Source organism: Ambystoma mexicanum, chromosome 13, assembly GCF_040938575.1.
Source record: "Ambystoma mexicanum isolate Mex_15411 chromosome 13, UKY_AmexF1_1, whole genome shotgun sequence".
Lineage (NCBI taxonomy): Eukaryota > Metazoa > Chordata > Amphibia > Caudata > Ambystomatidae > Ambystoma > Ambystoma mexicanum.
Genome location: NC_090938.1, coordinates 151,224,933 through 151,237,755, shown reverse-complemented (window position 1 = coordinate 151,237,755; position 12,823 = coordinate 151,224,933). Strand labels below are relative to the sequence as shown.

Here is a 12,823-nt window from a genome sequence, read left to right as displayed (position 1 = left end):
TGTTAAAGGGGAGGCTGTGCATTATAAGGAATACAATACCTCATACACATGCAAGCTACCACAGAGGTCTGCGACCTTCTCAAAGAGCTCAGCCTTGCACCATCATTTGCTCACAGAACTCCTCGGTGACTTGCAATATCCTCATAATGTGCGATAGAGGTACTTTATGCCATCTAGTATATAAGCAGATGTTTGTGGTGTTACAAATGGCGGAGCCCGACATCGACAAATATTGCTTTTGTAACTAAAACATTGGAACGTAAACAGCCAATTGCAATGTCTCAAATATTGGATTGTGGCAGAATTGGCCAGTTATGATGTCATAAATGTAGACTTACAAATCAATCAGACCGTTCTATGATTCTGGTGTGGGCTGGACCTTATAAAAAGATTACTTTTGAAATTGTTATATTACTGATACAATGTATTCTGTGAAAGGTTTGTAATAAACCACCAAAGATTAAGCATACATTTAAAAAATAAAACAATTATCAAAAGATTAACTAACAGAATTGTTAATGGAATTATCATGGTTTTGGTATCAAAATAAGAATTATGAAAGCACCCAGAGCCTAGGCACATTTGCATATCGTTGGTTGCATATTACAATGAAATGACGGAATCAGCTCAGAGGGTAAAACTATAACAAACAAAGGGGTAGGCCAAGTGTTTCCATTGCAGTGAGTACAATCTGCAGCCTTCATTCTGGGGCAATCTAAATCCCTCATGATACTGCCCAAGCGATATATTTGCCACTGGTCGCAGGTGTGCCAAGGGGGGCCACCCTTATAAAAACGCTGCCACTCCCACCGACCCATTCAGTTATGTGTGTTTGTTTTGGTGTGCCACCCCAAGATTTCTAGTCTGGCCTCCCCTACGAAAAATGTCTTTGGGCACTACTGGCCGGTTGGGCTTTGCCAGGCCAATGCTGAGCCAAGACTGTGCATGGCAGAGATGGAACAGTGCGTCACACGCGTGTGCGGTGAGGGGGGCAGAAACCTTAGGCTACTCCTAGGTTCTGGGTCCTTCTCTACATGCACCCCTGCAGTGGCTCTGTGGGGATCTCCGACGTGCACATGTCAGCAAAGACAGCGGCCATTTTGCAGCAATGGTCCATGCGACTGAAAATGACGTGTGCCCCCTTCATCCCCTTCCCTTGTGCAAGCCCACTGCAGCACCTTCTCAAATGCAAGCCCTCTTACAGCCCCTTCCCTGGTGCAAACCCCTTGCAAAACCTTCTCTGGTGGCAGTCCTCCTGCATTCCCTTCACTAGTGGCAAGCCCCTGGCAGCCCCTTCCTTGGTAGCAAGCACCCTGCAGCCCCTTCCCTGGTGTCAGCCCGCTGCCACCGTTTTAATAGTGTAAGCCCCCTTGTGGTCCCTTCCCTGGTGCAAGCCCCTGGCAAAAGCTTCCCTGGTGGCAAGCCCCCGCCATGACAATTCTTTAACGCAAGCCTGTTTGCAGCGCCTTCTCTGCTCCTTCCCTGCGGTCAGCCCCATACAACTCCTTCTATGGTGCAAGCCCCTTTGTAGCCGCTTCCCTGGTCAAAGCCCCCTTGCAGTCCTTCACCTGGTGCAAGCCCCCTGCAATCCCTTCCCTGGTGGCAGGCCCCATACACCCCCTTGTATGGTGCAAGCCACCTTGCAACCACTTCCCTGGTGAAAGCCCCCTTGCATCCCCTTCCCTGGTGCCAAGCCTCCTGCAGCCCCTCCCCAGGTGCAAGCACCCTGCAATCCCTTCCCTGGAGGCAAGCCCCATACAGCCAGTTCTATGGTGTAAGCCTGCTTGCAGCCGCTTCCCTGGTGAAAGCCCTCTTGCAGCCCCTTCCCTGGTGGCAAGCTCTGTTGCAGCCCTAGTGGAAAGCCTTCTGCACCCACTTACCTGGGGCAGGGCACATTGCAGCCCCTTCCCTGATGGCAAGCCAGCTGCACCCCCTTTCATGGCGCAGGCCCTGCTGCAGCCTCATCCATAGAACACTCCTCCTGCATTCCCTTCCCTGGTGGCAAGCCCCTGCATCCTCTTCTCTGGTGGCAAATGTGAGGAATTCGACCATCCACACTTTGGGTGTGCAATCGCCTGGGCTTTTTTGATATTTTTTTAAGAAATTGAATGATGGGAGATCAACCTAGGAAAATGTGTGGGGTGAAACCACAAACATTTCCCTATGCTCACTGCATATCAAACACATACATCTGTGTACTCTGTGGGGACACAGCCTACAGGCACAGTCCTACCTGTCACATTTAGTTGGAATGTGACAGCTGAGAGTACATAAAAACATCACGAGGAGGAGGGCAACATCTTTATCTTGCCATACCCAGCTTAATTAAATACCAAAGGCTCCATGGATCTGCCCTACCCATTGTCAGTCTGCTGTTGGCAGCACATACTGATGACAGTTAATTGAAGCAGGCCTGCGTGAGGTCCTGTCGTAGAGCTGAAAAAGGGCACAGGAAACCCAAAAGCCTTTTTGATATGCATCTGTGTCAACCTGAAGTCAGCTCCCACCCCCTGTGAAGGGCAGTGAATGTCATATATGGGACAAATGTTTACAGTTGGTAAACCCTGCAGGGGGAACACATTTCAGAGGGAAGAAATATGTGATTTTATGGAGACAGAAAGTCTATTCTCGCCACAAACTTCAAGGGAGACCTGTGCATTGATCAAGAGCCACAGAGACCTCAATTAACCAGAGAGACCCTTTGATACACAAAAGACAGGATGGGTGGGATTTAGTAGTACATGTTTTCACCCCTTTACCTTTCCTGTTGCAAAGCACTGTGGTTATGAATTCATGCATAACAGAAGATTGTTGGTAGGCACCCAGGATTGGTTCATTAAGGTCGGCTTAGCTCACACCAATCACTGGGGCCCATTTCACTTTAAAAGAGGGCTGAGCCTCTCTCTTAGCAGATTGTCTGAAGACTTTGCAAGGAGTAGTTAGAAGAACTCATTGGGACCCTGGTTGAAGGTACAGCCTGCCTTACATCTTCCACCAGTGAAGGAAGGCCAGGAAATCCAAGAGGGGAGCAAGATCCCTCCCCTAAACATCTCCCAAGGAACCGATGGAGATACTGAATCCAGGGGACCCTCCAAGCAGCTCCAGAACCAGTACCCAGCCAGCGCACAGCATGCCCTGCTAAGCTGTGCAAGTAAGCTTACTAGGTGGGAAGTTTCAGACAGTCTCTGAACCATGAGAAGGGCAAGGCCATTGCCTGCAACACTCTCCTCAGCTTTGGGCCATCCGCCTTAAAGAACGTCACAAGCCCAGGGAAGAAGCTAGGAGAAGAGCACCGACAAGCATAAACCAGTGTCCACCTTTAAGGACATTTTTGAGGCAGTCAACCGGCTGAACAGCTGACTGTTGTCATGCCGCAGTCGCCCAAGCCATATGAGATTACTCGACCAGTGCTTAAGACCCGCCAACCAGCACTAAGACAATGATTCGTCACCCCAAGCCGCTGAGTAGGCCAGCTTGCAGCCGTCCATCCTATCTCGCTCGGCGAATTGCGTGCTGCTTGATACCTGCAGCTGTCTCCCGTCTTGAACTCTGTCGCAGAAGCTGCAAAGCACCCTGAAACGGATTCGACCCTGTCGAGCACCAAGAACTTCCACAAACACAAGGTGCATTGTAGTTCTGTCCCCCTGATCCTTCTCCAAAGGCCCCCAGATACATTTTACAACCCATTGCTCCGTTTGTGCTGAACCTAAGTATCCTTCAGCTTTTGAGATGAATTACTTTAGCAACTACCCTCTTGTCAGTATCCAGAGTGCATCCATTTTCCTTCATGAAACTGTCTGTACTCTGCATACCTTTACAGGGTGGGTTGAATTTTTTAGTATGCTAGAACTGTCTGTTGAATAATAATAAAGTCTATATTTTTATACAACCTTGACTGGACAGTCCCTTTTATTATTGGGTAATAATTGTATTTTTGCTGTGTTGGAACTAACCAACGATCCACGACCTTGCAGAGATAACCCTGCCATTCCGTCCACATTACCAAAATTGGACAACAAGGTTTATAATTGACTTGTGGTTCCAATCTGTTCGGATCCTTTCCGGTGTACTAGAAGTGTGGGACTGATTGATGGTTTAGAAACCGATATTCATCCCTGGACCACTGGTGCACCGGAAGTTGATTCGTCCCCTTGGTGGCAAGCGGTTGGATCAGTTGGAGCAATGCGCACAGCTTAGTCACTCAATGATAGAAATACTGTTGCAGGCAACATATAGACACTGCTAGGTATTAATAATAGTCATGGATCTTGAATGGAGACTATAAAAGGCATGACCAAGGATGTCTTGCTCATCTTATTTCAAGAGAGGGGCTTCCCCACAGCACTAATGAGTTTACGGCCCTTGGAACACGCATTTATAGTTAGATGGGATTACACCAGAATAATTCAGACTCCAAATAACCACGCAAACTCAAGAAGATGGCAAGTTACTGTTTTAATTAACAATTATATAAAACAGGTTACATTGAACATCAACAGATGTATGCTCAGTCTCTCAGTGATTTCCACGAAAGATTCTTACACTTCATTATGCGTCAGAGTGACGTCATACTACGTGGCAATAGTAAAAACCTATAAAGTGTCATGATTTGTTAAAGGAAAGATCTAGCTATGCAATCATATAGAAGCTAAGATTGTTTTTGGCTGTCAAATATCAGGTGGACAACTTCTGCCTACCTCTTCCAAACATGTCATTTCAGAAACTTCAGATACACAGTGTTTCATTGGTCTCATGAGCTATAAGGTCCTTCATTATATGGACTAATACACTTGGTTGGCACGCTTGTGCCATGTCTGCAACATTCGGATCATTTAGCAGCATGTAAGCCAAGATCCAGGTGCAGGGAGAAAGGATATGAAGCTACCTCACCACCCAATTAGCCCATCATCTCTTATCACCCTGCCTTCGGCCATGAAATTGTCTTTGTACTTGGCTTTGCAGAGTATTCTTGTCCTGGGAATACACGAGAGTGAGGACACTCGCTATCGTGTCTGGAACTCCATGTTCAAGCCCTGTTTTCAGCCTCGACCCACGTAACAGGAGACCATGAGTCTGTTCATTCTGCAGCGTTTAAAGGCTTTAGGCAAATTAAATTTGGCATCCTTTGTGTTCTTTCTTGCACCTTAACATGAGAGGATTCCTCGTCCGCACACTTGTTCTTTTTCAGAGTAAATTGCTGACCTCGACTTCTCATTTCTTTACTTTAGGCCGGACAGGTCCAAGGCACTGCGGCTAGCGTCACTGTTGTCACTTGGCAGTGGGAACAGCCAGGTCAGTATATTAATGGGCCTGATTGTAGCATCAGTGGGTTTGAAGGAAAGAGTAAGTGACCTTGGCGATAGTAGAGTTCAGCTGGTAAGGTGGAATGACCCAGCAACGTGTAGCAGTGAAAGACTCCATCCCTGTCCTATGTCTATTGGGTAATGATCTTCCTGATCCAGATATAGTCGCACCGGCTACCTGATCGAGGGCCAAAGAGATTGCCAGATTGAACACTTTCAAAGCCATAGGGCATGGATTGCTACCAGAAGGCCTATTGAAAGGACTGGAGTGGCTGGTAGCCTGTAGTTCAGGTCCACAGACTGCTGCGTCGCCTACTCCTGCCGGAAAAGGGTCAGTAGCCACTGAGGACCCTACTTTGGTACCAGAGGAATCAGTGACTTCAGAGTTGTGGGGCGCAGCGCAGTAACCTGAGGTGTAGGTCCAGGTGGGCATTGATCTGAAAGGCCTGCCAAGCTGGATGAGTTCACATCAGCCAGGGGCCCAGATCAGACTGACATCTACACAGCACAGGAAAAGTGTCCCATTCTGGCAGGTCTGCAGAAGCAGGCAGGGGGAGCAGGTTTAGGACGAGGCCCCTGGACTTTTCAAAGTGTACTGGGAGGATGGACTCCTGTACAGTGAGAAAAAAGACTTTGAGGGCGAGGGCATCAGAAGTGCCAGAGAGTCTCTGAACCAGAAGAAGGACAAAGCTGTTGCCTGCAAAACTCTCCTTAGCTTTGGGCCATCCACCTTAAAGAATGACGCAAGCCCAGCGAAGAATCTAGAAGGAGTGCCCCGACAAGCATCAACCAGCGTCTTCTTTTAAGGGCATTTTCGAAGCATTCTAGCCCGTCAAGCTTCAACTGACTTCACAGCTGACTGTTGTCATGCCGCAGTCGCTCATGCTGTCCGAGATACCCTGACCAGTGCTTTAGACCCACCACCCAGAAATGAGACAATTCCTGACCCCGAGCCGCCGTGTAGGCCAGCCTGCAGCCGTCCGTCCAGCCTGCAGCCGTCCGTCCAGCCTCGCTCACCGAACTGCCTGCCGCCTGATAACTGCTGCCGTCTCCCATCTTGAACTCTGTCGCTGAAGCTGCAAAGCGCCCTGAAACCGACTTGACCCGGTCGAGCACCAAGAACGTCTACAAACTCAAGGTACATTGTGGTTCTGTCCCCCTGGACCTTCTGCGAAGGCCCTTATTGACATTTTACAACCCATTTCTCACTTTATGTTGAAAGCAAGTGTCCTTGAACTATTGAGATTCATTACTTTACTGACTCCCCTCCTGTCAGTATCCAGATGTCATCCCTTTCCCTTCTTGAAATGGTCTGTCCTCTGCATTCCTTTACAGGGTGGGTTGTATATTGTAGTGTGCTAGAACTGCTGTTGAATAATAATGAAGTAGATATTTGTATACAACCTTGACTGGTCAGTCCTTTTATCATTGGGTAATAATTGTATTTTTGCTGTGTTGCAACTAACCAACGATCCACGCCCTTGCGTAGATAAGCCTGCCGTTCTGTCCACATTACAAAAATTGGACAAGGAGGTTTATATTTGACTTATGTTTCCAATCTGTTTAGATCCCTTCTGGTGTACTAAAGGTGTGGGCCTGATTGATGATTTAGAAACCGATATTCATCCCTCGACCACTGGTGCCCCGGAAGTTGATTCGTCACAGCTAGCCCCCTGCATTTCCTTCCCTGATGCAAGCCTCCTGCAGCCCCTTCCTAGCTAGGAAGCCCTCTACAGGCCCTTCCCCAGTTGCAAGTCCCTTTGCAGCCCCCTTTACCGATGGCAAGCACCCCTCTTGCAGCCTCTTCACGGTGCAAGTCCCCTTGCAGCCAATCCCTGGTGGCCAGCTCCCTTAAACCCTTCCCTGGTGCAAGCCCCCTTGCAGCCCCTCCCCCAGTGGCAAGCCCCCCTCGTGGAGACCCTTCCTTGGTGCAAGTCCACTTGCAGCCCCTTTCCAGTCGCAAGTCCCCTTGCAGCCAATCCCCGGTGGCAAGCCCCATTGCAGCCCCTTGTCTGGTTCAAACCCTGTTGAAGCCACTTCCTTGGTGCAAGCCCCCTTGCAGCCAATCCCTGGTGGCAAGCCCCCCTTGCAGCCCCTTGTCTGGTTCAAACCCTGTCACAGCCCCTTCCTTGGTGCAAGCCCCCTTGCAGCCTCTTCCCCGGTGACAAGTCCCCCTTTCAGCCTCTTCCTTGGTGCAAGCCCCCTTGCAGCCTCTTCCACGGTGACAAGTCCCCCTTGCAGCCTTTTTCCTGGTGGCAAGCCTCACCAAGCACAGTGGCTTCCAGTGCTACCAGTGACTGCAAAGGGCAGTATGCTAATGTTCCTACACTTCATTAAGCCACAGTGTGTATACTCTTAGTCACATCGGCAGTACATCCAGGCCTGAAATGCACTCTTTACTGTGCAGACGTGTTTAGGCATTCAGTGGCATTCAGTCAGTTTCAGAAAAAAAGAGATAATGTTGTGTCCACCCCCACAAAGACAGCTGGCAAGAGAACTAGCTGCGTGAAAAATGCAAAAAACGATCAATGCATGCAACGCTGGGGGCGGGGCTGTGTGTGCGTTTCTGGAAGTCCATGCATAATTGTGTGTGTGAAACCCTTATCACAGTACGCTGGGGGACCGGAGGTTCGTGTGTGTGTGTGTGTGTGTGTGTGTGTGTGTGTGTGTGTGTGTGTGTGTGTGTGTGTGTGTGTGTGTGTGTGTGTGTGTGTGTGTGTGTGTGTGTGTGTGTGTGTGTGTGTGTGTGTGTGTGTGTGTGTGTGTGTGTGTGTGTGTGTGTGTGTGTGTGTGTGTGTGTGTGTGTGTGTGTGTGTGTGTGTGTGTGTGTGTGTGTGTGTGTGTGTGTGTGTGTGTGTGTGTGTGTGTGTGTGTGTGTGTGTGTGTGTGTGTGTGTGTGTGTGTGTGTGTGTGTGTGTGTGTGTGTGTGTGTGTGTGTGTGTGTGTGTGTGTCTTGTCCTTTACAGTAAATCGCACACTGCAGCACATGCACACACAAAAAATAGCTCCCATCAGCAAAAGCAAAGAACTAATTCCCAACTCTGAAGTTGCCATATTGTCCAAGGGAGATGGGGGAATTCGCTAATTTGAGGAAGGATTAGCAAAACCAGCATGATTGCGAAGAGCCTAGAAATCCCACTGCTTGCCACAGAGGCGTAAATCAAAACTATTAGCCGTAATTGCCGACGAAGGGGTAGGCTAGTGGAAGTAACCATTCTTGAGGAATAGCCAAGATAAACAAGAAACTTGCAAAGGCGGCATGCTAATCGACCAAATTCCAGAGGATCGGGATTCTCCACACGCTACTGGGTGGAGGAGTTAGGGGGTGGGGCGTTGCAGCCAATTGAAATGCTAATTGCTGAGCCCCAACAACCATACAAAGAGCCGTGGCGCTCCTTTTATTAAGAGCCATTACACTGCGACGCGCGCTAGCGTCATCGACGTACCACTGTATGCTCTGAATCCTCTTCCACGTGTTGCTAGTCTGCAACCTCCTCTTCTCGTTTGTATGTTGGCTATTTAAGGGTTTTAGAAAGCCCAAGCAAGGAATCAATGAGCTCTGTAAGTGTATAACGCAGTATCAGAAGCAAACCATCTCTCTCTCTCTCTCTCTATATGATAAATGGAGCATATTGGGCGGTGTACACTAAGTTAAGAGATCATTTTCAAATGTGAGGATGTAAGTCATAATTTTCACGTTGGGAAGACACGTATAACTAAATGATAGTGGTGAAGATACAGAGGTGCATCAGCCTTACTTGGAGAAGTAGATATCTGTGATGTTGTAGGGGTGCGAGGGCTAAAAGAGAAGGTTTGGATGAAGGAAAACAGCCTATCCCAGAAGACAACTCCATCCATCACAGAGTGTAAATGGGGCAGAAGAGGGGGAAAGGAGGCAGTCTTCGTCTCATATTTCTTAAATTGGTCGACGTCCATTTATAGAGCGCAAACAACCTATCGGGCACCTAAGCGATATCCAATGACCAGAAATCGCAAGTGTGGCCCAATTAAAATGGAAGAGTCTTAATTGTGCACGTGATTGCCAGCAGATGCTCAATTTCTTTCATCTCTTCTGTCAGAGCATTCCAAAGCTTTGCTACCTGCAATTCAAAGGAGCAACTCTTCCCAACGGCCATCCAAAAGCATGGCCTTCATTCGATGGCATGATTTGAAATGACGTTCCTTTGGCACCTACTCTCTGTGTGTTAAGTGCTTCGCTAAACAGCGAGCTGGTGGCCAATCTGGTTACTCAGCAGGCTTCCTCTTACGGAACAGCCTCCCGCTTCCTCTTCTTCTTGAGCCAGATCTCCTCGAATTCTGGAAGCTCAAGACTTTCCTTTTCGCCTCCTCTATCCCTTCCTCCCTCCTCTGCTAAACCCCACAGTTGCTGAGATTGGTGACCAGGGCCCGTATGTGTCCTCCTGGGTCCTGGCCTCCCACACCCAATCGCCTACAGCCTCCAGCCCTCCCAGCACTTTGCCTTGGCACCCACTGGCCTAGGCCACCATAGCCTGCACTTATTTATTGGCAGCTGGCCACTCCACCGAGGCACTTGCAGCTGCTCACTCCCTAGCACTTCCCTCTTGATACACCTAGCACTTACCCCCATCCCCAACTCCTCATCCCCTCCCTCTCTCTGCACGTGCACGTTCTAAATGCTCACAAGGCCTAGTAGGTCCGCCTCTGTCTTTCATTGTTATATTTGATTTCATTCCCATGTTCCGTCCCTGCTGCCCTGGGGGCGCTTTGAAACACACTTTACTTTGGCCTCACACATGCACAATAAAATAAATACATACTCAGCTAGTAAACTAGTGAGTGAGTACCCGTGCGTTGTGCTCTTTGCAGGTCAACCTCCTGTAGAGTGCTAATGATATATTGATGACCGCCTAAGCGTGGAGGGAGGCGGGTACGGGAGCAAGGCCTTCCAAACTTCAACTCTACAATTAGCCTCCGCTAATAACTCCACTCTTACCTTCATTCAGACCACAATGGAGAAACAAGAGCACTTTGCTAAATATTTAGACCGAAAAACATCAAACCATCAATCATGCACACACCTGGCAGCATCAGAGGTGTCCAACCGGTAGCCTCTTGCACACATACAACATAACACAGAAGCTCTGTGCTGTCTCCACTATGCTAAAGGGAAGTGGTGCAACATCACATAATGTACAAACTGGCCCCCACAGCATACACCGTAGGACATATCGAAAAAGGGTCCCAAAAAGTGACACTTTACCAAAATTTTAGCGGATTTGAAAATTATTTCGGGTTCTCGTTGGGTGCCTGCCCAGCCATCCCCTTCCCTCACCACCTCTCCCCTGGAGCTGAGAGGACTATCAGAGGCTATGTCTTGCAGGCAGTGGTTCGGAGCCTGGGTGCGTAACTCAAACGCGCTCCGCGCACCGCCCGTGTATTATTACTGCCCATTAGCACAGCCCTTGTGCTCAGGGAGTGATCGGCAAGGCAGAGACAGGCTCTACCGCGGCAACCCTGCCATGCCGCGAGAGGGAGGAGGACCCCGTAATGTATTTATTTATTTATTTTAATATTTATAACGCGCCACATGCCCATGGACTTCAGAGTGCGCCAAGTGAAGCCCCCTGGACGACTAATCCATGGTCGGTAATGATGCAGAAACCACAACCACCTCTACATGTGACGTGCACCAAGTAGACTTTCAACGGTGGCCACCACCCCCCCCAACCTCGCCTCACCCCAGGCTGCGAGGGGCCATAATCAGTCTGGTGAGGCTGCTGAATACTTGCTCTATTTAAGATGTTGGCGTTAACCCCCTCCCTGCTGAAAATCAAATGCAAGCCCCATAGCAGAAAAGGCGTAAAGACAGCGAGCGGCATGGCAGACGTACATACCTGTGCAGAAAAGAAACGCTCCGCTTGCAATGCCGTGTCCTCCAAGGAAGAGGGTGTTGGGGTGCTGTGAGCGGGCGCTGTTAAAGGCCCAGCCCGCCTTCCATTGAAGAGGAGAAGCCAAAAAGTGGGGCTTGTCCAGGGGAGCTGTCCACGCAGGGCCGGTGCTGAATTCCCTGGTGGTTTCCACCGCGCACTCCCACAGGTGCAAGAGAGTTGGGGAATGCGCGTGCTGCCGTCAAAGGGAGCTGTCCGTGCAATTGTGGTGAGGAAACCTCTTGCCAGCTCTCCCAGCCTTGTGCACATACGCCTCAACACAGATGGTGCGCGAGGTTGCTTGAACTGGGCTCCCCTTTCACACTCCCGGGGATTCTCTCCAATCCTTGTGTGACCCTATCTTCTGCAGGCCGAAAGAACCCTCGTTTTGGGGGCCGGGAGGGAGTGTTTAGCTGAATGCTATCGTTGGACTTGAAGCTCCCCTCTTTGAAGCCTCGCCTTTGTAATCAGCTCAGGAGTGGGGGGCTAGTGGAACGCAGTCTCTGCCTCCCCAGGGGCCAGTTCGTCTTGTCCAGTTGCTTTATTCCAGAGGCACTTCTCGCAGCGCGACTACGCAAGAAGGAAGGGGGGGAGGGGGTGATCAGGTTGCGTGAATGGGTGGGTACAGGGTCCTCTTCCCTTGCCAGGGACCGGTGTAGGGCCCTCTGTGTTTTTAGGGAGCAAGTTCTTCAAGATAAGCCTAAAACTATATTTCCACGGAGCTGTCCTGGGATGCCCCAGTGCTGAAATAGCGAGCAAACACCGCCAGCTGCGTCCATGCAAGCAGCACAGGTGCAGAACGATGGCTATGCTGCAGAGGCAGGAGCGGAATTCCTTGTCTTGGTGGGAGAGATGTCCAGGCAGCCCCCGATCCGATGTCTCCAGAGGAGCCCTTCCAGCTGTGCCCTAGAAGCTATCGACTGCTGACGGGTGGGGGCAGGGCTATTGGGCGAAGGCTGAACTTCGAGCAGTCGCAGCGAGTGAGGGAGATATTGCCTTCCGAGGTGCAGGAGACCCTGTTTTCTTGGGGGTGTTGGAAGTGAAACAAAATCAGATGCCGCCTTTCCGTGCCATGTCACAGCCGTCAATTCATGGGCGGGAGGGTGGCTGCGCCCTTGTAGAGAGTAAGGTGCAGGGTGGACTGCATTTGCAAGGTGAGCTACCCTTAGATCCGGGTGCTGCCCCCCGCACGCTCCTATCTCAGGCTTGTCATGCGTTCATCACTGGTGCCGCTAGAGTGTCCCCCGATTCAGGTCCAGGAGACCCCTATGCCTTCTCGTGCATGAGTCCAGGAAATCCGGGTACTGACCCCTCCGCCTCCCCTCCTCTGATACTTGTCATGCAGTCACCACAGGTGCAGATCCAGGAGCCCCTGCGTCCGCATGGAGCTGTCCAGACAATGTCAGTGCTGAATCCTGTAGCCGCCTCTTCCCGCCGTGCAGTCCCCTCGCGGAGGTGCGCCGTGCACATCCGGGCGCCCACAGAGCCGAAGGGCGATCGGTTCCCGAGCTGCGCCCCGCTCTCAGCCCCTGGTGGGTTCGCACAAGCCCATCTCGCAGTCCGAGTATTTGCCGATGAATAACGCGCGGCTCGCGGCTGCCCGTGCCTTGC

General features: G+C 50.4%; 1 protein-coding gene across 1 annotated transcript in view; it reads right to left on the bottom strand.

Annotated features, from left to right (window-relative positions):
* The window catches only part of GRM4 (glutamate metabotropic receptor 4), a 1,444,124-nt gene extending 1,431,706 nt beyond the window's left edge, over positions 1-12,418 (bottom strand). Inside the window, exon 1 of the mRNA XM_069633515.1 lies at positions 11,180-12,418. The gene's annotated coding sequence lies outside the window, so the exon portion shown is untranslated. The remainder of the gene's footprint in view (positions 1-11,179) is intronic.
* Positions 12,419-12,823: the final 405 nt, after the last annotated feature.